The sequence below is a fragment of the Chiloscyllium plagiosum genome, unplaced genomic scaffold, assembly GCF_037043375.1.
Source record: "Chiloscyllium plagiosum isolate Xiang-an unplaced genomic scaffold, Cpla_swu_hap1 HiC_scaffold_27, whole genome shotgun sequence".
NCBI classification, from domain to species: Eukaryota; Metazoa; Chordata; class Chondrichthyes; order Orectolobiformes; family Hemiscylliidae; genus Chiloscyllium; species Chiloscyllium plagiosum.
The window spans coordinates 86,583,096-86,606,653 of NW_028270165.1; the positions used below are offsets into that span (position 1 = coordinate 86,583,096).

The following is a 23,558-nucleotide window of genomic DNA, read 5'->3' on the forward strand; positions in this document are numbered from 1 at the left end:
ATTGAGTTCATGTGCCATTGCAGGGGGATTGAAGGAGCAATGGCCGAGTGCCATTATCGACTGGACTATCAACCCAGTTCCGGGGATTCCCAGGGTTTGAATCCCGCCGAGGCAGATTGTGGGATTGGAATTCGGTCAGAAATTTGGAGTTCTGAATCTAATAATGAAACCATTTTTGGGGGGAGAAACTGCCATCTAATTCACTCATGTCCCTTTTAGGAAAGGAAACTGCCATTGTGGGAAAGGATTCACTCAGTTATCTCAACTGCATCCTTTATCCGGTCTGACCGACACCTGACTCCAGACCCACAGCAGCATGGTTGACTCTTGACTGCCCCACAAAAGCCTTATATGTAAGTGTGCATGCATGAGAGTATGTGTGTGTGCGCGCGAGCTTGATAAAGTGTGTGAGTGTTAGAGTATCAGCCTGTGAGAGGGTGTATTTGTGTGTGTGTCTGAGAGAGTGATCTGTGTGAATGTGAGCGAGTGTGAGTGTATGCTTTGAGTGGGTGTGAGAGAGCGTGACAGTGAATTGGGGTTACCTGTCATGTGACATGAACCCAAGGTCCTGTTTGAGGCCATCCTCATGTGTTCTGAACTTGGCTACCAGCCTCTGCTGGGCCACTAAAACTGAATAAGCAGTTACATAGCACACATTGGAGAGGGCAGGGTGGGATTTGTCTTTCGATTTGCAGAAGGTGGGAGGTTCTGGGTGCTGGAAACTATGGAAAACACATGCTGGAGGACCTTCGGCTCAATGAGATGCAACTGGAAGCCAGGCTGCAGAATCTTTAAATCCCCTACACTGTGGAAACAGGCCCTTTGGCCCAACAATCCACACTGACCTCTGTTCGAGCATCCCACCCAATAACCTCCACAGCTAATCCCTGAACTTAGAACGCCCAATTCACTCTAAGCTGCACACCTTGGGAGGAAACCAGAGCACCCAGAGATGGGAGGGGGTGGGGAGGGTAGAAAAGTGCAAACTCCATACAATCACCCTGAGGTGGGATCGAACTCAAGTCCCTGGCACTGTGAGGCAGCGGTGCTAACCACTGAACTGCTGCCGCGCCGCCCACACTCTTGGATTGAAGGAATCGATGGACTTCATTCCAGGATTGAAGGAATCGATTGGCTTCATGCCAGTCCTGGTGACACTCCAGCCCGTTTGGGAAATTGAATTTGCTTCCACAGAGTTTCCACGGTGCAGGGGTCATTGCGTCTCAGCAGCTTCAACAATCCAAAGAAGGGTTCGTCTACAGCGAGAACACTCGTCCACATTTCGCTACAGAGTTAAAGTTCTCTGCACAGTCAGAACCCTGGAACACTCCCACGCAGACTGCGTGTAATCACGGGGCTTCTCAAGTCACGTTGATGTTCGAAATAATTTCCCCTCCTGGATTCAAAAGCTGCTGATATTCAGGCCCTGAGTAAATTTCTTGTGCACGCCTGAACAGCAAATCCTCCTCTGCTAATACCTTGAGAAAGCAGATCATTGCTGTCAGTGCAGGGCAGGAAATAGGATAAGAGAATTCTAGTTTGTACCGAGCAGCCTTCCCGATCTCCTCCCCGAAATCTGTCTCCCATTTCCTCCACGTTTCAATGGATTCTAACTCGAATTCATCCTTCCATCCTCCTATTTTTGCCCAGCTCCCCTCACCGGAAAGCGCTGACTCTCGGTTCAGTTTCTTAGTCACTTCTTGCCATTCCCAGTATATTGCCCACATCTTTATTTCGTTTTTAAAACAGAAAGGCAGTGGTTTGCTGATGCCAGGGTCTGAGGGGAATTGCGCTCACGCTCCAGATTCTCTCTCACGTCATTCACAAAAATCTGCACTGCACATGTGCAAAGAAGGGGATGCTGGGAGTGGGTGGGACGCATTCACCAACTCCCCATTCAATCAAGACCCAATCATGCCCACAGCGCCCCCTATCTATTCTCTATCGCTATCCCTAGCTTCCCCCGTCTCACACACATGCCATCCTCTCCGTCCATTCAATTTCCATACCCTCTTCCCCCTGTCTAGTCCAGTCTCTCGTCCACCCTCTGCCTTCCTCCATCCAGTCCCTCTCCCCACACTCATTCTCTCTCTCCTCCCACTCTCTGCTCCCCTCCATTCTCTCTCTTCCCCCACCCTCTGCTCTCCATCCATTCCCTCTCTCTTCCCCCACCCTCTCCTAACATTCATTGTTGCTCTCTTTCTCCCCACCCTCTGTCCCCCCTTCCATTCTCTCCCCTCACACTGACCCACGTCCATTCTCTCTCCCCACACTCTGCACCCCCATTCTCTCTCTCTCTCTGTCAAACGCTCTGCCCCACCCTGTGCACCCCTAGGGTTTCTCTAACTCCAATGATCTGTCCCGGGTCGATTTCTCTCTCTCTCTCTACTCCCAGCCTCTGTTTCCCGTCCAATTTCTCTACCTGCACCCCCATCCTCATCCTTTCTTGTGCCTCGAACCCTCTTTGTTCACTGTATCAGCCCTTCTAAGGATAGAAAGAGCGTGGATGGTGTTGACCTCTACCTGGGAGATGGGAGGGTGTGGTATGAGAAATGGCTGATCTTTAACATTGAGAATCGCTAAAATGATATTTTCAAAAACATCAGTAAAGTTTGAAAACAAATTCAATTATTTTTTTTAAAAGCTGCATTTTTCTGAAACTTGCATTGAAATCTGTGCAATTAGGCCACAGTTGAGGACAAGCTGTAAGGATGGAATGGCCAATTCCTCGTCTTGTGAAGTTGGTTCAGATTAATTAGAAATAGAGTCATAGAGTTGCAGAGCAGGGAAACAAGCCTTTCGGTGCATGCCAACCACATATTCTAAATTAATCTGGTGATCCATTTGCCACCATTTGGCCTATATCTCTCTCAACCCTTCCGATTCATATACCCATCCAGATGCCTTTTTAATGTTGTAATTGTTCCAGCCTCGACCACTGTCTCTGGCAGCTCATTCCATACATGTACCACGCTCTGCATGAAAATGTTACCAGTTCGGTCCCATTTAAACCCCCTCTCACCCTAAACCTATGCCCCTCCAGTTTTGGCCTTCCTCTACACTGGGGAAATGACATTCAAAAATTGAGCAGCCAGACAAAATGCAAAAGGAATAAACTGGTGAGTCCCAGGAAAACAAACAAGTCTGGCTCCAGCCTTTTTTTCTCTCCGATTGGCAGTTGGACCAGCATCTCCACTGGGCATACTGCGCATGCTTCTCGATGTCAGGAAGCATTGTGCATGTACGCTGGTGTCAGCAAAATACTATGCATGCTCTTTGCTGTCAGCGGAAACGGCACGCAACATTCTTGAACGACCAATAGGAAGCCCTGAAGGACCGGAAGGAGTGTGGTCCTCCTGCCATTGAGAGCCTCCCCGCTATTGTCTGAATGCGGAAGTTGGACTATGCGCTTGTCAAGGTATTCCTGCTCCTCTCTCTATGCATGAAGATTGAACTTCATCCCAGACTGCAACTTCTTTCCTCTGTCCAACATCTGTGAGTACAACACCCTCTTCTCACCCCCTTTTCCATTTCATTTTTTCACTCTGATGTTCAGTTCTTGACTTGCAGCAAAGTTGGTTCAGGTATGTGTCTTAATTGGCAAACACATGGTAAATGTAGTAACGCACTGTGAAATTATAGCCTTTCCTATGAAATAAAAACAGAAAGGAGGTACATTGTTTAAATGGTGATATATTGGGATTTGGAGAAAGTGAGGACTGCAGATAACGGAAATCAGAGTCGAAAATTGTGGCGCTGGAAAAGCACAGCTGGCCAGACAGCATCCGAGGTGCCGAACAGTCAACGTTTTGGACAAAAGCCTTTCAGCAGGAATGATGTGTGGATGTACAAACGTGCCTCAGCTACCTGCTGCTCAGGCTTTCTACTCCAGTCAATGCCACTTGTCACATCGGTGCAGCAAGCAATCAGCAGAATTGAGTTCAAAGTGGGGGTGCCTTCCTGTAGTTAGGGAGATATTGAATATATTCAAAGTTCATCTGACTTTTGAATGTCAAAAATAGTTATGGGGGAAGGCAAGAAATTTTAAAAAATATTTATTTTTATTAGAAACTTTTTCAAATCTCTCACAACACCTCCATATACAAAAAAGAACAATACCAAAGTACAGAAACATAGCAGTACAACAATGTCATATAATGATACTATTAATAATGAGCTACCTATTATTCTACTGGAACAAACTTAGCTTAAACTAAACTACAATCAAATTGAATAAAAATAAAATTAAACATAATTTAAGTTAATTTGAATTCTATCACATTACTTTATTCTATTTCACTCACCACACCTCCATTAAGGCTCCCATCCATGGGCGCCCAGACTGATTCCCACAGCTATACCACGGCTCTAATTAATACTGCTGATCAGTCTGCATCAATATAATTTAGAAAGGGCTGCCACGTCTTGTAAAACTACTGTTTTGTGGTGCACCTTATTTGTGAGGTCATCCAGGGGGGATGCTCCATCACCAGCATTTGCCACCCCATAAGCCCTGGGGATTTTCCAACGTCCAATTAATTAAAATGTTCTTCCTTGCACAGTGCATAAGAATGTTACAGTCTGTTCCTGTGTTCTCCGAGAGAAGGCAAATTTGGCAACCCCAGAATAAGAAATACCGGATTCACTTTAACTTTAATCCCCCAGGATGTCCTTCAGCTCCCTTACTATAGCACTCCAGTATCTCTGGATCTTACAAAATGACAAATAGCAGTGTGTGAGTGCTTATACTAATTTTACATTTGGGACACCCTGGTGATGTGCCTATCTTGAACTTAGCTAGCCTCTCTGGCACCACATAAGCCCAATGTAAAATCTTCAATTGCATGCCCTGTGCTTTGTTACATATTGAAATTTTCCTTACATTTTCCTATATATCTTGCCATACTTCTCATGAAATATCCTATCCTAGCTCCCGATTCCACATCCTAGAACTACCACCAGTGGGGTAATCAGTGAGGTCTTCAGCCAATTGCCCTTGTCTTGCCTCATTATCCTCCAGGCTTTCACTGGATTTAAAATGATTGTACTCTGACACTGCTCAGTCTCGGATTTCATCTTTTCAATGAATAATAGACTAACTAGGGGACATCTCGACTGCAATGCTTCAACGTCAATCAAAATCGACTCCAAGTCCCCTCGTGCCCAGTCACACACATGTGCTAAGAAAGCGCTTATTTGATATCTCTTCAAGTCCAAAAGTTCCACTCCTCCTCACCCTGTGAGAGCTGCAATTTGGTAAACTGAATTAGCGGGCGGCTGCGACACCAAATAAAAGATCTGAGCCAACCACTGAGCCTCCGTAATACTCATCTGGGTAGCAACAACAGGAGCATTCTCATGGGGTACAACAGGCGAGGAAGAACATTCATTTCAATCAGAGCTATTCGGCCTAACCATGATAACGGTAATCCGTCCCACTGCTGCAAATCCTGCTTTATCCTCTCGAGTAATTGTACATAGTTAGCTTCATACAGCTGGTGGAAGGCAGGGGTAATAAAAATTCCCAAATACAAAAAGCCTTTTGACGACCATCTAAACAGGAACTGCATTCCATCCTTCAGATCAGGCACCTCCACTAATTCTTCCCCTCCCCCATCGGCATGGCTTCTGATTTTGTAAAATTGTTCTTGCAGCCCGAAAAACTGCCAAACAAATTAATTGTTTGAGTCAATCGAGGAACGGACTCCTCCAGATTGGCCAAGAACAAAAGGACATCATCAGCATATAGGGTAATCTTATGTTCCCCCATTCCCACTCCTGGCGCCACTATTTCAGGGTCCCTCCTGATAGCCTCAGCTAATGGCTCAATTGCCAAGGTAAATAGCAGCGGTGAAAGAGGACACCCCTGTCGACTACCTCTCCCAGGTTTTAATTTATCTGACTTATTGCCGTTTGTGATGACTGCTGCCTTCGGATTATTATACAACACCACCACCCATCTAGCAAAGGTTGTCCCACACCAAAGCGCTTGAGGACCCCAAACAGGGACAGCCATTCTATCTGGTCAAATGTCTTTTCTGCATCTTGGGAGACCACTGAACCCAGGATCAACCTTTGCTGGCATACCTGCACCATGTTCAATACCCTCCTGATATTGTTGGAGGAGCTACGGCCCTGAACAAAACCCATCTGATCTTCTTTCACAATACAGAACAACACCTTTTCCAACCTCAGGGCCAGCATCTTGGGTAGAATTTTAAATTCTACATTCAACAGTGAAATGGGTCTGTATGAAGCAAATTCTTGGGGCTCTTTCTCCTTCTTTAAAATGAGGGAGATATTAGCCTCCCTAAGAGAGGGCGGAAGATAATCTTGTGCATATGAATAGCTATACATCCCCAGAGGTGGCTCCACCAACACATTTATGAATTCCTTATAGAATTCACTTGGGAATCCATCTGACCCCAGTGTTTGCCACCTTGGAGATGCTTTATTGCTTCCTGCACCTCCTGTACAGTCATAGGCCCATTCAACAGGAAACCTGTTCCGCGTTTATACAAGGGAGGTGCAGGATCTCAAAGAAGGCCTGCATTCTCGCTGCACTGTGTTCATCTCCCTCTGACTGATTTAACTCTGCAAAGTATTCATGAAATCTAACATTAATCTTCGTTAACTCACGGGTAACTATGTCAACCTTCTATCTAACATATATAATAGATTGGGAAGCATTTTTCTTTCTAGCCAGATATCTACATGGCTTATCTCCAAATTCAAACAATGTTTGTTGAGCAAAGCAGACCTTTTTTTTCCCAGTGTGTGCAATGAGTTGGGAGCAGCCCGGAGAGCTGCAGCTTGACCAGTGAAGGCCTATTATAATATACTTCCTCAGCTATCTGCAGCTGGGTCTCCAACATCTGTTGTTGCTCCTTCCTCTGCGTCCTTCTAGTCGTTGAATAAAAAATAAGCAGGCCTCATAAATATGCCTTAATGGCCTCCTCCAGTATTTCCAGATTACTGGCCGTACCCGAGTTGATATCCCAGATGGCCCTGAACTCTTGTGATGTACTCAACAAATTTGCTATCCCTTAACAAGAATGGGATCATGTACTAGTGCTGTGCATCCATTCCACCACTCTTGACTTTACCATCTGAATACACTGGCACATGATCCGAGACATCTATATTGTCAATTTCACAAGCCAATGTTCTGTCCAAGCAATCCAATGGCATTAAAAAGTGTCAGTTCCCATGTGGTACATGTGTGGGTTGGAAGAGAAAATAAAGTCTCTTCCATTAGGGTGGAGATGCCTCCACACATCCACTAATCCCAACTCCTCGCACATGCCCACCAACTGCTTAGATTGCACGGGTGTACCTGCATGGTCCCTTGGCACCCTGTCTACCTCGGGATCCATTAGGCGATTAATATCCCCTCCAATGACCATGCGGCGAACCCCAAGACTCATTAATTTAGCAACTGCATCAATTAGAAATTTAAGAGGGTACACCGGGGGGACAATACACATTCAGGACGCCATACTCTTCTCCATGTATTAGAGCTTTAAGACTGACGGGCAGTCCATGTTTGTCCTTAATTTGCTCAATTACCTGGAAAGGGAGGTTCCTTCTTACCAGTATAGCCACTCCTCTACAGTTGGAGCTAAAGGAGGAGAAGAATACCCTATCATAACCTCCTTGCTGCAGTTTCAGATGTTCCTTATCAGTTAAATGTGTCCACCCTTCCCTTCCTGAGGCTTGACAGCACCTTCTTTCTTTTTAACGGGGGAATGGCTCCCTTTTACATTCCAGGTGCACCACCTGAACGAATCAGTAGCCATGGCCATCCAGGGCAGCCCGTGGTTTCCCAAGAGGAGGAAGCTTATCTGAGGTGCAGTGAGCAACAAAGACATTAACTCTATAAAGTCTAAAAACTGCTCCTATTCAAAACTACGATAAATAAAAATCTAACCACCACATATAACTTAAACAAACACTCAAATAACCCCCAATTATGTAGAGATCTCTAACCCCCCCCCTCCCCAAACCCCACCATTGCCACCATCCTGGCTCCTTCCCACTGAGGCTGTGCCCCAAACGCCAGGCAATTCACAGATTGAAAAAAACATGTTATTTACATTCTGAGAGTTAACAATGGTTACCCATCTCCCCACATCCCTTCTCCATACATCTTAAGCACAGGTATAGCCACTCCCAATCCAAAAACAAAAGGACAGCAGTCAAACAAAAGGCCCCACACAATATGTAACTGACCGATATACTAAATAATTCCAGTTTTTTGTGCAGGCAGTACGTATAAAGCCGATAACCACAAAAAAGGGCAAAAAAGTAGCATTGTCTGTAATGATCTCCCTCCCGCCTTCACCCCGACTTGATTTCTTTAATTCAGAGAATTCGCAAAATCCTTCGCCTTTTCTGCTGAATCAAAATTATATACCGTCCCTCCATGAGTGAAACGCAATACGGTCAGGGACCTCAAGGAATATTGTATGTTCAGATCCCTTATTTTCTCTTAACTTCATCAAATGTCCTTTTCTTAATCCAGGCTCCTGAGAAGTCCTGAAAATATATTATTCTTGAGCCTTTGTGCATTAAAGCCTGTGGATCTCTTCCCAGTCTTCTTGCTGTTTCAATCACGAACTGTTTTTCTTTATAATGCAGGAGGTGCACTAGGACCACGCGGGGCTGTGGGTCCGACCCGGACCTGCGCATTTCGATCCAGTGGGCCTGCGCCACACTCAACAGGCCCAACTCCAACTCCAGCCCCAGGAATCCAATAAGGTCTTCGCCTTCCTCGTATTCCGGAAGACCCACGAGCTGTAAGATATTTCTTCTACTTTAGTTTTCCAGGTCGCCCACTTGCTCCTGAAGGACCCGAACCTGGTCTTCCAGCGTTTGGATCCTTCCTCCTGAGACCTCCGCCATGGTCTCCGATGCCACGGTCCTCTCCTCCGCGACCTATTCTCTTTAGTCCAACATTTGAATTTCCTGCTCCATGCTTTTCCAGCGTGGCAGATAATGGTTTCACCACTGCTTCAATCTTTTCTCAGAGCTTGGCAAACTCCGAAGGTAACTGCTGCTGTCCCATTAAACCCAAAGGGTCTGCCCTGGGAGTTTGAGCAATGGCTCCAGGCGCCCCCGATGCAGTAGGGGAGTAGGCCCCTTTCCTTCATTTGCTTTCATTCTGGTCCTAAAGCTGTCAAACCACAATTATAGCAGCTCCAGACGTTCAGTAAGTTTATATTAGCAATTGTTTTCTCCTGCGGATGGTTAATGAGAGGGGGGGGGGGGGGGGGGGGAGGGGTAAACGTCCACCTTGCCGGGGGTATGGCACAGAGCCCAGCACAGCAGACCACTCAAACCACCGTCATCTTGGATTTCCAAGAAAATGGTTTTAAGACCAGTACAGAACAACTACAGGGTCATACAGCACACAAACAGACCCTTCGCTCCAACTCGCCTATGCTGACTATGTTCTCAAACCCAACTAGTCCCATCTGCCAGTGATTGGCCCATATCCCTCTGAACCTTTCCTATTCATGTACTTTTCCAAATGTCTATTAATCATTGTCACTGTTCATGCATCCATTACTTCCTCTGGACACACATTCCACACACAAACTACTTTGTGTGAAAAAAATGGAGCTCTTCATGTCTTTTTAAAATCTTTCTCCTCTCCCCTTCAAAATTTGCTGCCTAATCTTGAAAGCCCCACCCGAGGGAAAGGAAACCTGCCATTCACCTCATCTGTACCCTTCATGATATTATAATCCTCTATAAGGTCACCTCTCAATCTCCTCTGCTACAGTGAAAGAAAACCCAATCTATCCACCTGGCTGTAGGTATATTCATATTCAGTTATGATGTATTCAATGCTGGTGCAGGCTCAAATGGCCAACTCCTGCTCCCAGTTCTCTCACTCTGTGTCCAGGACAGCTTTAGTAGATTGAGAAAGGGGAGGGATAGACATCTTGTTTGTTTTTATTTTTAAAATGCACTTGATTCCCACAAATAAAATCAACAGGTACAAGTACAGCACATGCAGTATTCCTCATTGCAGCTTCAAGGTTTTGTGTCCTCTTCTTCCGCGTTGGCTCCAGCACATTCGGCTTCCTTCCCACACCCCACCCCTCCCCATCCCCGCCCTGAGCCGTTGATGCTTCCATTGTTTATGAAATCAAGAGAGGAATGGATAGGGTAAATAGACAAGATCTTTTCTCTGGGAGTGCAGAACTATAGAGTACTAGGTTTAGGGTGAGGAGGCCCGGGGAGGGGGCGAGGAATTTAAAAGGAACCTAAGGGGCAATTCATGCAGAAGATGGCGCGTGTAAGGAAAGAGCTGCCAGCGGAAGTAGTAGATGCTGGTATAATTATGACACATTTAAAAGGCATCTGGATAGGTTTATGAATAGGAAGGGTTTAGAGGGATATGGGCCAAATGCTGGCAAATGAGACCAGATTCAGTGAGGATATCTGGTCAGCATAGACCAGTGGACCAAAGGACCTGTTTCTGTGCTGTATATCTAGATGACTCTGGTTTGCCACGCCAGTCTGTTTAATTTCTCTCTGGTGTCATAGCCTTGATGTCTCATTCTAAAACTCCCCCACCCCCGTGGGGGCACGTTAACCATTTTGTGTCTGATTGGTTGCCAAGAAGTTGCATTGCAGCTTCATCCTGAATTTACACACTATATTTTTACTTCCAAAAATCAGACCTGCTCACTCTCAACAGTATCCCAATGTCGTGGAAGATATTAATTTTCAGGTGCAGGTTTCCAAAATTCAGAGAGGTGTCAGTTATGACTGTTTTGCTCTTCTGTCCCTGTCAGATCCTGAATCAGCACTTTCAGGAGAATTAGAATGTAGTGAGAACAGAGGGAGAGAGAGAGAGAGTGGTATGGTGCTTTCAGTTTTGTGGAATAACAAAAGAAAATAATGTTCTGCAGAAAGTAGAATTGCTTGTTCTGCATTTCTACCCTGGACTGACTGATGAGTTTTGTAATCTCTTTTCAGAGTATTTGATCTGAAGATGAAGTTTCAAAACCAACAGATGAAAGGCTTATGCCTGAACCATTGACTCTCCTGCTCCTCAGATGCTGCCTGACCTGCAGTTTTCAACTCTGATTCTCCAGCATTTGTGAGTCACTCAATCCATCAGGACTGCAACAATTTTCAACTGTGATCCAATTGCTTCCTATTTCAGTACGTTTTCAGCATCAGTGGGACTGGATGAGAGACCTTACTGTTGCAGCAACGCACTGAGTGTGGAGCCTGAAACAGTTATCTGGCTTGGAAAGAGGAATTCAAGGCAGGGAGGGGACATACACGCGTTTGTGTGCAACTGTAGCTTCGGCAATGGAGAAACCATGCAAGTGTGGCGACTGCAGGAAAGGCTTCCGTGTCCCGTCTGCCCTGGAGACACATCGGCGCAGTCACACCAGGGAGAAGCCACTCTCCTGTCCTGAGTGCAGGACGGCCTTCAGTGATTCCTCTGCCCTGCTGAGGCACTGGCGGGTGCACACAGGGGAGAGGCCCTTCAGCTGCCCTGAGTGCAGGAAGAGCTTCAGCGATTCCTCCGCCCGGCTGAGGCACTTGCGGGTTCACACAGGGGAGAGTCCCTTCAGCTGCCTCAAGTGTGGGAAGGCCTTCAGCGATTCCTCCGCCCTGATGAGGCACCAGTGGGTGCACACAGGGGAGAGGCCATTCCGCTGCCCCGATTGTGGGAAGGTGTTCCCTAGCTCCTCCCACCTCGTGATTCACCGGTGGGTCCACACCGGTGAGAAGCCCTTCCCCTGCCCCAAATGTGGGAAGGCCTTCAGCGATTCCTCTGACCTGCTGGCTCACCGGCGGGTCCACACTGGTGAGAGGCCATTCACCTGCTCTGTCTGCGGGAAGTGGTTTACACGCTCTTCCGACCTGCTGAAGCACCAGCGGGTCCACTGGGGAAAGGCCCTTCAGCTGCTCTGTGCGCGGGAAGGGCTTTACCCAGGCCTCCCACCTGCTGACACACCTGTGGGTCCACACTTGGGAAAGGCCATTCACCTGCCTCGAGTGCGGGAAGGGCTTTGCTGTCTCCCCCACTCTACTGACGCACCAGAGGGTCCACACTGGGGAGAGGCCGTTTGCCTGCCCCGAGCGTGGGCAGAGGTTCACAATGTCCTGCAGCTGGAACAAGCACCAGTGGAGGCACCAATGCTCCGAACAATCAGATTCTGCCGGTAACGCTGCTGAGGGTCACCCCCAGGACTGAACCTCCTGCCCTTTCTGACAGTGGGGGTAGTGGGAGAGTTGGTAGGCTTTTTTGTTTTCTCCTGGGGGAGTGGGGGGAAGGGGGGGGGTGGTGGCTCAGTGGTTAGCACTGCTGCCTCATAGCGCCAGGAACCCAGATTTAATTCCATCCTCAGGGTGACTGTCTGTGTGGCGTTTGCATGTAATTCCCTCCTGTGTCTGCGTGGGTTTCCTCTGCGTGTTGCAGTGTCTTCCCAAAGTCCAAACGTGCGCATGTTTGGGCGAATTGGCCAAGCTAAATAGTCCCATAGTGTTCATGAATGTGAAGGTGTGGTGCATTATTTAGGGGTAAGTGCAGAGTGATAGGGTAGGAGAATGTGTCTGGGTGAGTTACTCTTCAAAGGGTCTCGCTGAACTTTTTGGGCTGAAGGTCCCGTTTCCACACTGTAGTGGTTCTATGTTTCTGTGAACCTTGCTTCCAGTGGGCGCTGCTGCTCATTGAGCCCAAGACCCGCACAAACCTACGACCACAAGACCATTGGAGCAGAAGTTAGGATATTTTGACCCATCGAATCTGCTCCACCATTTGTTGGAGACAAAATAAAAAACTGCAGATGCTGGAATCTAAAATAGACAAACAGGAGGCTGGGTACAACAAGGCAGGCAGCACCAGGAGGTGGAGAAGTCAGCATTTCAGGTATTATCCCTCAGGACTGAAGAAGGTTCGACCCGAAACGTTGACATCTCCATCAGAAATGATTTATCAGGATGTTGTTAGAACTAGAGGGCATAGGTTTAGAGTGAGAGGGGAAGGATTTAAAAAGGACCTAAAGGGAAAACTTTTCATGCAGAGTGTGGTGCGTGTATGGAATAAGCTGCCAGAGGAAGTGGAGGAGGATGGTAGAATTACAGAATTTAAAAGCCATTTGGTTGGGGACATGAATAGAAGGGGTTAGAGGGATTTGGGCCAAGTGCTGGCAAATGAGATTAATTTAGAATATCTGGTCAGCATGGACGAGTTGGACTGAAGGATCTGTTTCCACACAGTACCTCTCTATGACTACTGGTCCTGATGTAAGTTTAGAATTGAGTAACTTTGAATAATTCAATCTTGTTGAATTCACCTCCTGAAAGGTTTCAAATGAACCCCTCCAAGCGATACGATTTTACTACGCCGAGTTGGATAAAGTATCCCATCAAGTTCAACATGAATGCGCAGTTGAAGAAGTCAGAAGTCACACAACACCAGGTTACAGTCCAACAGGTTTATTTGAAATCCCAAGCTTTGGGAACATTGCTCCTTCATCAGTGCTGCTCCTTCATCACTTCACCTGATGAAGGAACAGTGCTTCGAAAGCTCATGAGTTCAAATCAATCTATTGGGATTTTCACCTGGTGTTGTGTGACTTCTGACCTGTCCACCCCCAGCACCTCCACATCAGAGTTGACGAATGAGATGAGATTTTATTCAGCATGATTTAGTGAGATATTCATCTGGATGTCCTTATGCCTGAAACATCGATTCTCCTGCGCCTCGGGTGCTGCCTGACCTGCTGTGCTTTTCCAGCACCACACTCTCAACTCTGATATCCAGCATTTGCAGTCCTCACTTTTTCCTGGTTCATGTGGAAACTCAACACTGTCAGAGTTGCAAAGAGACTCCAGTCATCGAGCACAGAGACAGGCTCTTCAGCCCAAACCGGTCCATGCTGACCAAAATGTTTGTCAACACTAACCTCATTTCCCTGCACTTGGCCCATATCTTTCTGAAGCTTTCCTATCCATGTATTTGTTGAAACGCCTTTTCAATGTTGTTAATGTACCTGCTTCAATCACTTCCACTGGCAGCTGTTTCCCCAGGCGAACTACACTCTGTAAATATTTTGCCCCACATCTTTCCTTCCATCTTTCTCCTCTCACCATAAAAACGCGTCCTTGCTCTTGAAATCCTTCCCCCAAGGGAAGAGACAGCTACCATTAAGCCAACCCTACCTCTCATGGTTTGAAAATATTGCCTCTCAACTTCCTCTGCTCCAGTGGAAAAACATCCCAGCCTATCCAGCCTAAATTCTAATTTGATAATAATGGCAGTGATGATTTTGGCTGTGTGTGTGTCAAGGAGGTCTCATTTCTAAGCCAATGCTGTGCCTCTTAAGTTCACCTGATCTTAAAACGAATGGCACCTCATTCATTTAAAATGTCAGGAAATAGGCTTTGGTGTCTTATATTCCCGTAGACTTCTTGTGACCGGGTTCATATGCTCTGTTTTGAGATGTATGAGTAAATCTTCAGAACAAAAGATTAATGCAGCCTTTATTCATGTCTCATTATTAAAAACACTTTCTCCATTTACAGATGTGATTGAGAAGCTTCTCCCAATGAATCTTAGCCTGACAAATGCTGTTATCAGTCATTTGAAAGTCACTGCAGCTCTGTCACAGCACAGGGGAGGGCTCTTTCAGACACAACGCGTCATGCAGAAAATTCTCCCACATTAGTTGAGCAAAGTAGACGTCTTTTTAAGACATTGTGAAACTTGAAAGGGTTCAGAAAAGGTTTGGAAGGATGTTGCCAGGGCTGCAAGGTTTGAGCTACAGGGAGAGGCTGAATACGCTGGTACTATTTTCCCTGAAGCTTCAGAGTCAGCCAGAAACATCTGTTGAATCAGGAAACATCTCTTCCTGCAGCAGCTTCAGACAGACTGCTTGTTAAAACCAAAAGCAGGGGAAAAGAATGGGACAACTGCCCTTTCATTGTAGAAGTGGTTTAGAAAATAAAATGTCAAACCCTTTTCCCGGTTGTTGCCTTAGCCAGTATCTGTTAACCATTAGCGAAATCCTCAATCCTAGACGAATGAGAAGCTCTGCCTTTTACAACCCCTCCTGAAAATAAACCAAGAACAACATAATCTTCTTAAAGGAGCAGCATCATCACAACAGAAATCACCTGAACTGAAACATTTGTATCAAAGGGCTGTACAGTTAGCAGGACAAGAAAACAGGTTTTCAATTTCACCAATCAATTTAAATCAGCCCCACTGGCTACCAAAAACTTATTAAATTTAAATCCTCAAGTTTTGACAACAGGACCAATCCTATCATAAAGAATTGGTGCTCTCAGTCATCTGTGTATTGGAGAAAGTATCATTTAGAAAAATAGAGAAGGGCATTCCTGACAGAGGAATCGGAGGAGGCATCCCGGACAGAAGATGGCACAGAATATTCCGGAAGACACATAACCTGGTTGTAATCTGAGAGATTAAATTCTATTTTGTCTTATCTGAGTGGGACATGTATTGATTGGAACAGCATACCAGAAGAATCGCGATTTATTCCAGAATACTCAGTAGTTTGTCCGGATTTATTCAGTTTGTTAGTAATTTTGTTCATTTGTTCACCGTGAGAGTTGGCTAAATAAATTGCTGATTGTCCATTTTAAAGTGTCAGGGATTAACTTTTAACACTACAGCAGGTTACACCACTTATCACACTGACTTTACAGATTAAAGGGCAAAGTGCCACTCTTTGCCGTTTCGGTTTGAGATCTTGGAGAGGCGGGGTGGGTGGGTTCAGCCTTCGCTTTATAACAGTATTGATGACACTCTCTTGAATGCAATGGAGTCAATATTAATCCCAGCCTCTTGGTGTGGTTGTGAGTGAATCACCTTACTTTGGCTCCTGACTCAGAAACCGCACAGAGAATCAAATGCTGAAACAATGATTTGCACTTTATTGCACGTAGCAACCACAAATAAAACCTCTGAAGTTCATTCAACTTCACCATCCACCCCCCCCCCCCCCCCCCCACGCCGCCCTCCCCAACTTGGCTCTCACCCAGTTGATGGCTGAATTTAACTGGGTTTCCACCGACAGTGCCCATCTCTGGAAGTGTCCAGGGGTTTGATGCAGTATTATTCTTCTAAGTACTGCTGCTGCTGTATCATTCTGGAGTTGAATTTTGGTGGCGTTTCCTCAATTTCAAATCTGTGGTGTGACTTTTTATTAAGACTCTAACATCACCTCACATTGCTGGAGACCTCAGGTCTGTAGTTCACCTTCTTATCCTTGAGGGTTAGCTGTCTGTTTGAAACAGTCTGCCCTGCAATTAACCCCTCTATGTCAGGGCTTTCCTTCCACAGGCAGAATTAATTGTCCTTTTGTCACAGTATTATTAAATAACATTATCTTGCCTGTCCCAAGAAGCACCTTACTGTGTTGCCTCCTTCTTCCCATGGATGTTAACTAGCAGAAATTAAGCCATTTATCGTATTGAATCTGCTCTGCCATTCAATCATGGCTGATATGTTTCTTAACCCCATTCTCCCTGTAACCTTTGAGCCCCTTGATACTCAAGAATGAGTGAATGGTGGAGCAGACTCAATGGGCTGAATGGCCTAATTTCACTTCCTGTGGTGTCACAGTTTCTCGTCGGCCCTTTCATTTCTTGCTCCAGAAAGCGTTATTGTTGACTCGTGAAGTTTGGGAAGTTCTGGAGTTTACAGATGCACACCACGCTCCTCTATGCCTCCTCCTCAGCCTTCAAGTAAAGGGAAGACCTTTTAGAACAGAAATAAGGAGAACTTCAGACAGAGAGTGGTAATCTATGGAATTCACTGCCCCAGAAGGCTGTGGAAGTAAGATCATTGAATATATTTTCTTGAGTATCAAGAGTATCAAAGGTTATGGGGAGAATGGGGTTGAGAAACTTATCAGCCATGATTGAATGGTGGAGCAGACTCAATGGGCTGAATGGCATAATTTCTGCTCCTGTAGTCTAATGATATGCTGATGTGTGGAGGGGTGAGGATGGGGGAAAAGAGATAAAGAAGGGAATACAATTAAGGTGAAGCTGGATACAGATACATAGGAAATACACAAATTGTACGATAAATTTCAGACCACATAGAAGAACTGGCAGGGCTTACTGAAGATCTACAATATGCTGCAGCTCGATATTACAAGCCCAGAAACAACTGCAAATCAGACAAGGTATTTTCAGAAGTTGGACCATGAACGTCTGAAGCTGCTGCCGCTCTTCTCTCTCTCTCTCTCTCTCTCTCTCTCTCTCTCTCTCACGCAATGAAGATTGATCTTCACCCAGACAAGAACTTCTTTCCCCAGTCCAAATATTTGTGAAAGCAGCCCTTGTTTTGAAGGATGGCATGTTTTCTGATCATCACAATTAAAGGGGTGTCTTCCCCCTGATATGCAAAGGGACAGTCAGTCAGGGGAGGGCAGGGTCACGTCTTGTGTTGTTGTGTGGAATCTGTGACAGCTGCATCAATTCATCCCAACTCCTGTACTCAGTGCTCTGACTGATGAAAGCAAGCATGCCGAAAGTCTTCTTCACTGCCCTGTCTACCCATGACTCCACTTTCTAGGAGCTATGAACCTGCACCCCTACATCTCTTGGTTTGAAATACTGCATATGAAACAGATTTGGTGCTTATCTCAAATCTAATTCGGTATTTTATACTGAATGCCATGACTGATGAAGGCCAGTGTGCCAAAAACATTCTACCTGTGACTCCATTTTCAGAGAACTGTGAACATGTACTCCAAGATCCCTCTGTTCCACTACACTCCTTGATATCCTGCCATTCACCATGAAATTCCTATCTTGATTTGACTATACAAAATGTAAGACCTCACACTTATCTATATTAAACTCCATTTGCCATTTACCTTAAATCTATGCCCTCTAATTTTGGACTTTCCCACCCCGAGTGAGAAGACCTTGCCTATTTACCCTACCCATGTCCCTCATGATTTTATAAATGTCTTTAATGTCGCCCCTCAGCCTCCAAAGCTCCAGTGAACATAGCTCCAATCTATTCAAACCCTCCTACCCTGGCAGCATCCTTGTAAATGTTTTCTGAACCCTTTCAAGTTTCACAACACTCTTCCTGTAGCAGAAAGCACAGAAATTGCAAGCAGCATTGCAACAATGATGGAACCAATGTCCTATCTGAAGGGGATTTTAAAACAATATTTATAACTACAAGCAAATCAGGTTAGTTGGGCATGACTTTCCCATAGTTTTGGTTGTCCTTCATTAACCTATGCTTTAAAATTATAAGAAAATATTTTGAGGAATGGGATTGTTGCTAGCACGTCCAACATTTGCTCCCCATCCCTCATGGCCTTTGGACTGAGCAATTGGCTTCATGCGAGAAGGCAGTTGAGAGTCAATCACATTGTAGTAGGTCTGGAGTCATGTGGTGTGAGCGTGTGCACGCGTGTGTAGGGTTGTGAGTGGTAGATTTCCCTCCCTAAAAGAACACTTTCACAACACTCCGTAATGATTGGACAAAAACAACAGTTCTGGCAGCATCGATGAGGAGACGACAGTGTTACTGTTTTGAGTCCGGTGGCCCTTCAAAGTTAGGCTGGATTCAAAACATTAACTGTTTTCTTTCCACAGATGCTGCCAGACCTGCTGCATTTCCCCAGCAATTGTGCCTTTTGTTGCTGATCTCCAACAGCTGCAATTCATTGTCTTAGCCAATAATGGTTTCCTGGTTGCCAGTACAGAGACAAACTCTCATTTCCAGATCTTTTTATTCGTTGAAAATAAAGTCCATTAGCATCCATGATGGGATTTTAAATTTTGTTCTCAGAAGACCGAGATCTCTGGGCTACTTAACCAGTATCACTAGATCGCAATCTTCCCTTCACTGACAGTGACATTGACAATCTTGTCCTGAATATTTTTCTTTATTCATTCATGGAACGTGACATTTGGTCTCCCGAAAAATAACCAAGTGCCAATTCAGAGGGCAGTTAAGAGTCAACCACATGACTTTCGATCAAGGGTGACACCTTCACCAAACTGGGAAAGGACTGGAGATTTCCTTCCTTAAAAAAAGGTTATTTGTGAACAAGATAGGTCCTTATGACAATTGATAAGATCACCAAAGCAGCGATAAGTTTATATTCCAGATACATAAATTGATTTCAAATTGCATCGGGGCCAATGCAGCATCAATTTGAAACTCCAGATGTTAAATCCACGAACAATGCCCAAACGCCACCAACTCCCTACAATCTCTAGGCTACCCAACACTGACTGGTCTGTAATTGCCAGTTGCATCCTTTTCCTCCTTACTATTTACTGTTCAATTCAGCCCATTGAGTTGACTCTGCCATTTATTCAGATCACGATAATTCTGGGAAACATTTACTCCATTTTGCTGCCATTTCCCCATAATCCTCAATTCGCTTACTGATTAAAAAAATCTATCTCAGCCTTGAATGCACGTAACAACCCAGGCTCAACAGCCCTCTGTAGTATCAATTTCCACGGATGTACTGCCCTCAGGAGAAATTCCTATCTGTCCTAAACATGCAATCTCTTATTTGGAGGTTACTTCCTCTGGTCCCAGACTCACCCACTTTTCCACGTCTAGCCTGTCAAGTCGCCTCAGAAAATCTTGTAGGTGACAATAAGGTTACCTCTAATTCTTCTAACTTCTAATAAGCACAGGCCCAACCTATTCAGTTCTCCTCATAAGACATTCTTTCCATCCCTGGTATCATCATGGTCAACCTTCCCTGGACTGCCTCTAATGCCAATATATCTTTCCTCAGGTAAAAGGCCCTAAACTGTTCACAGTATTCAGTTGTGGCCTGACTAATGGCTTACATAGATTCACTATAACCTCCCTACATTTTTACTCTATTGAAAAAGGCCAACCTCCCATTTGCCTCCCTATTACTCACTGAAATTGGATGAAGAGATTCGTGGTTGTGATTCCAAATCCCTCTACCTAATGTCATCCTCACCACCTGCTTTCACATCAACTGTCTCTTCTGCAAATTTAGCAATAGTACCTTCACTTTACTTATCCAAGTAATTCGTATATATATTGTAAATAATGTTGGCCCCAGTGCTGATCCCTGTGGTACACCACTAGTTACAAGTTGTCATCCTGAACATGCCCCTTACCACAACTGTGGTAGTTAGCCAATCCTCTATCCATGCTAACATACAGCCTCCCAACACTGTGGGCTCTTTGCTTACTATTTCATGAGATGTGAATATCATTGGCTGTGCCAACAACTCTTCCCAAACTGACCTTGAAAAGGTGGTGCTGAACTGCCTCTTAAATTGCTTCACAAATATGATGTGGTCTGCAACAATGTTCAGGAGTGATTTCCAGCATTTTGGTCAATAACAAAGAAACAATGCGATATATCTTGCAGTCGGAATCCTGTGTTCACACTTGTCTGTTCTTGGTGGTTGAGGTCATGACTTGGAAGGTGCTTTTGAAGAACCACCACTCATGCAATCAAGCCAGACTAATAGATTGTGGCCCGAGACTCTGCCATTTTGACTTCCCTCATCAATCTACATTCTTTCCAGCGAAGTTTCAGTCTCAAACCGCCACGCAATGCCATCTGTTACGGATTAAAAGATAACAATATACATGTTTACCAACCGTATTTTGGTTTGTATAAATCTTTGCCTGCCAGAATTATTTTCCAAAAGACTTTAATTAAACTGGGTGACTGCATGAAATGGTTTGTTGGTCAGACTATAATCATCATCCTCAAAGGAGACAATGCCAGTAATACCATTGAACTCGTCTTTTTGTTTAAAAAGCACAAGTTCTTGATTTATTTTTACAACTTACTAGCATTCACACCTGCATATTCAATGTCAAACTCAGACAACATAAATGAAATTACACCATTAATTTTGTTTTACAACAATCCAACAGATTAATTAATGATGCACAGTGAATACTAAGGCTGATTAATGTGAAATTAAATTTGACTGAAAATGTAAAATCGAGATGAGAGATAACAAATGGTTGAAGGGCAGAAGGCAGGAAATGCAGCATCATAGAAGGTGCTCCTCCAGGGAGAGTATTTTATAAACTACAACTGCTAAATATAAACAAACACTCTGTCATGATCCTCTGGTTTTAATGTAAACCATACTCCCATACAGGAGGTACCATTTAAATAAGTTAATAGATACAAGCCTTGAGCAAATCCAGCCTCCAGCCGGGCCCGCCGCTTCCTGGAGCTCAGAGAGGGGTTCCCACTCATTCATTCAACAGGAGGCGGCTCAATTTATTGTAATGGGCACGGAGGGTACAGTGGTCGTGCCTCATGTTGAGGAGGAAGCTGTTTCCTCTCATTCAACAGAAGTGGACCTATTTACTACAGTTTTTTGTGGTGCAGCTGTAATCTCCCATAGAGCCCTGAGGCTCAGGTTCAAATCCCACTGCTCCAGTGTGTGTAATAACATTACTGCCCAAGCCACGTGCCAATTGGCAGAGGGATAAGAAAATTAGGGAAGGAAACACGTCAACCTGTTCAATGCTATCTCCAATCATTTCACTTCCTGTCCCATTCGTACTACAGGGAGCCCAGCCTCGTTTCTCGGAGGTTCTTTTTAAGAAGTTTAATCGGGCATTTTTGCACAAGTCAAGTTAAGAAAGCCGGGATCTCTCGCAAGACTGCGCGGGAGACAACAATTGTAATTCTAGGCGGGGAGTCTGAATAATGAATTCACTAATAGCCTCGCCTAAGCGATGGCGCAGCCCCCGTCATCGCCTGTCTCTGTAGCGCAATTGGTCAGCGCGTTCGGCTGTTAACCGAAAGGTTGGTGGTTCGAGCCCACCCAGGGGTGGTGTATTCGATTTTCGTTCTTGGCTTCGAAGCTGAACGCTTTTAATGGGGTCAGGAAAATGTTGGCCAAACGGAAATCTTCTCCACAAAGGGGTTTCTGAATTGAATTAATGTCGAACGGAAGGGACTGCGGATGCTGAGAAGCCGAGACAAAAAGACAAACTCGGCAGGTTTGACAGTACCTGTCGGAGAAAACAGAATTCTGAAATGTTGTCTCTGATTCTCCTTCCACGAATGTTGCCGGACCTGCTGAGTTCCTCCTGCAATTTCTTGTTTTGTTTTTAACGGAAAGTTAATTTCACCTTTTGGGATGAAACACCTCGACTCGCCATGTGCAGATATTTAACCCTTTCGAATCACTGTGAAGTGATTGGATTCAAACAAACTCTGTGATGATTCACTCTTTCTCAGCTCCACAGGCAGACAGACCTGGGAAGTGAAGTTGTCAGTGTGGTTCTGTATTCGTGGGCCGAGTGGTTCATGCGATGGACTTGAAATCCATTGCGGTTTCCCCACGCAGGTGTGAACCCTGCCGACTACAAAATGAGAAATGTCGTCGAAAAGAAAGGGAGCTTGCTCCCCGGCTTCTTCTTTCAGATTCAAATCAGTGGAGGGGAAACGTATTTCACTCAAATTGGGACTGGTGGGAATCTGCAACCCACTGCCTGTTCGGGTGGAACAAGCAGATACCCGCAGAACTTCTTTTGAGGCTGTGAGCAAAGTGTTTGGAAATGAGATTAGAACAGTGAAGGGCATGAAATCGTGATCGAAATGAAGCAGGCACCTGAGGACAAGGGTGTTTCCTTTGCCAGTGAAAGATACTGCTTCACAAAGTTGGGCCTGTGGAAGGGAATCAGTGACGGTGATTATCTTTGGTTGTTCACCTTGTGTAGGTTCCCATTACTGAGCATGTCCGTGTTAACGTCAGAACTCTGCAGCATGGCGGCGTTAGATACGCACAGGGCCGGGGGCGCAATGGATGACGCATCTGACTCCACCTACCTGTTTGAAATGCAGCTTACAGCTTCTTCACACACCCCAATTAATCTTTCCCATTGTCCTGTAGTCGGCATACGGTTTGAATGCTCGGGGTGGTAACCTGCTGACCATGCTTTCTTCGCTGGCGATTTTAAATGACTTCCTGTTGGCTGCATTATCGCTCAAACTTCACAAAACCCGTCTCGATAAAATCCCGTTTTCTCATGTCTGGGAATTGATTGCCATGCAGGAAAGTCGGGTTGTGAACAAACAACGTACCAGCCTCACAACGTCAGCTCTGTTTACCTTTCCACAGATGCTGCTCGACCTGTTGGCTTTCTGCAGTATTCTCTGTGTTTATTAGGCACAAGTGCTGCTTTTCATTCAAGAACTTCATTCCCTGTCCTCTGGTAACTGACTCTGGTCAGTGGCAATTGATTCTTCTGATCATTAATCTCTCCATTCCCACCGTTTATTCTCCCATCATTACCAACAGCCCCAGGAAATCTCCAGTTAACCTTCTTTGCACCAAAGCGAACATTCCCAATCTTGGGAATGTCTCTCCAAAATGGAAATTCCTCATCCCTGGAAATGAATCATGGCGTACAATTGGGAAGAGGTTTTGGCAAAATATTGTCATTTACGAAATGGAAAAATGTTCATGAAGCAAAACAGAAATCCCAGTCTCCAGCTTTGTGAATCTTCAGAAACTCGTTGGGAAGCGGATTTAGA

The 23,558-nt window shown here is 45.2% G+C and overlaps 1 non-coding gene across 1 annotated transcript; it reads left to right on the forward strand.

Annotated features, from left to right (window-relative positions):
- The first annotated feature begins 21,775 nt into the window (after window positions 1–21,775).
- Window positions 21,776–21,849, forward strand: trnan-guu (transfer RNA asparagine (anticodon GUU)). The gene has a single exon. It is a non-coding gene; the product is annotated as a tRNA-Asn (tRNA).
- Window positions 21,850–23,558: the final 1,709 nt, after the last annotated feature.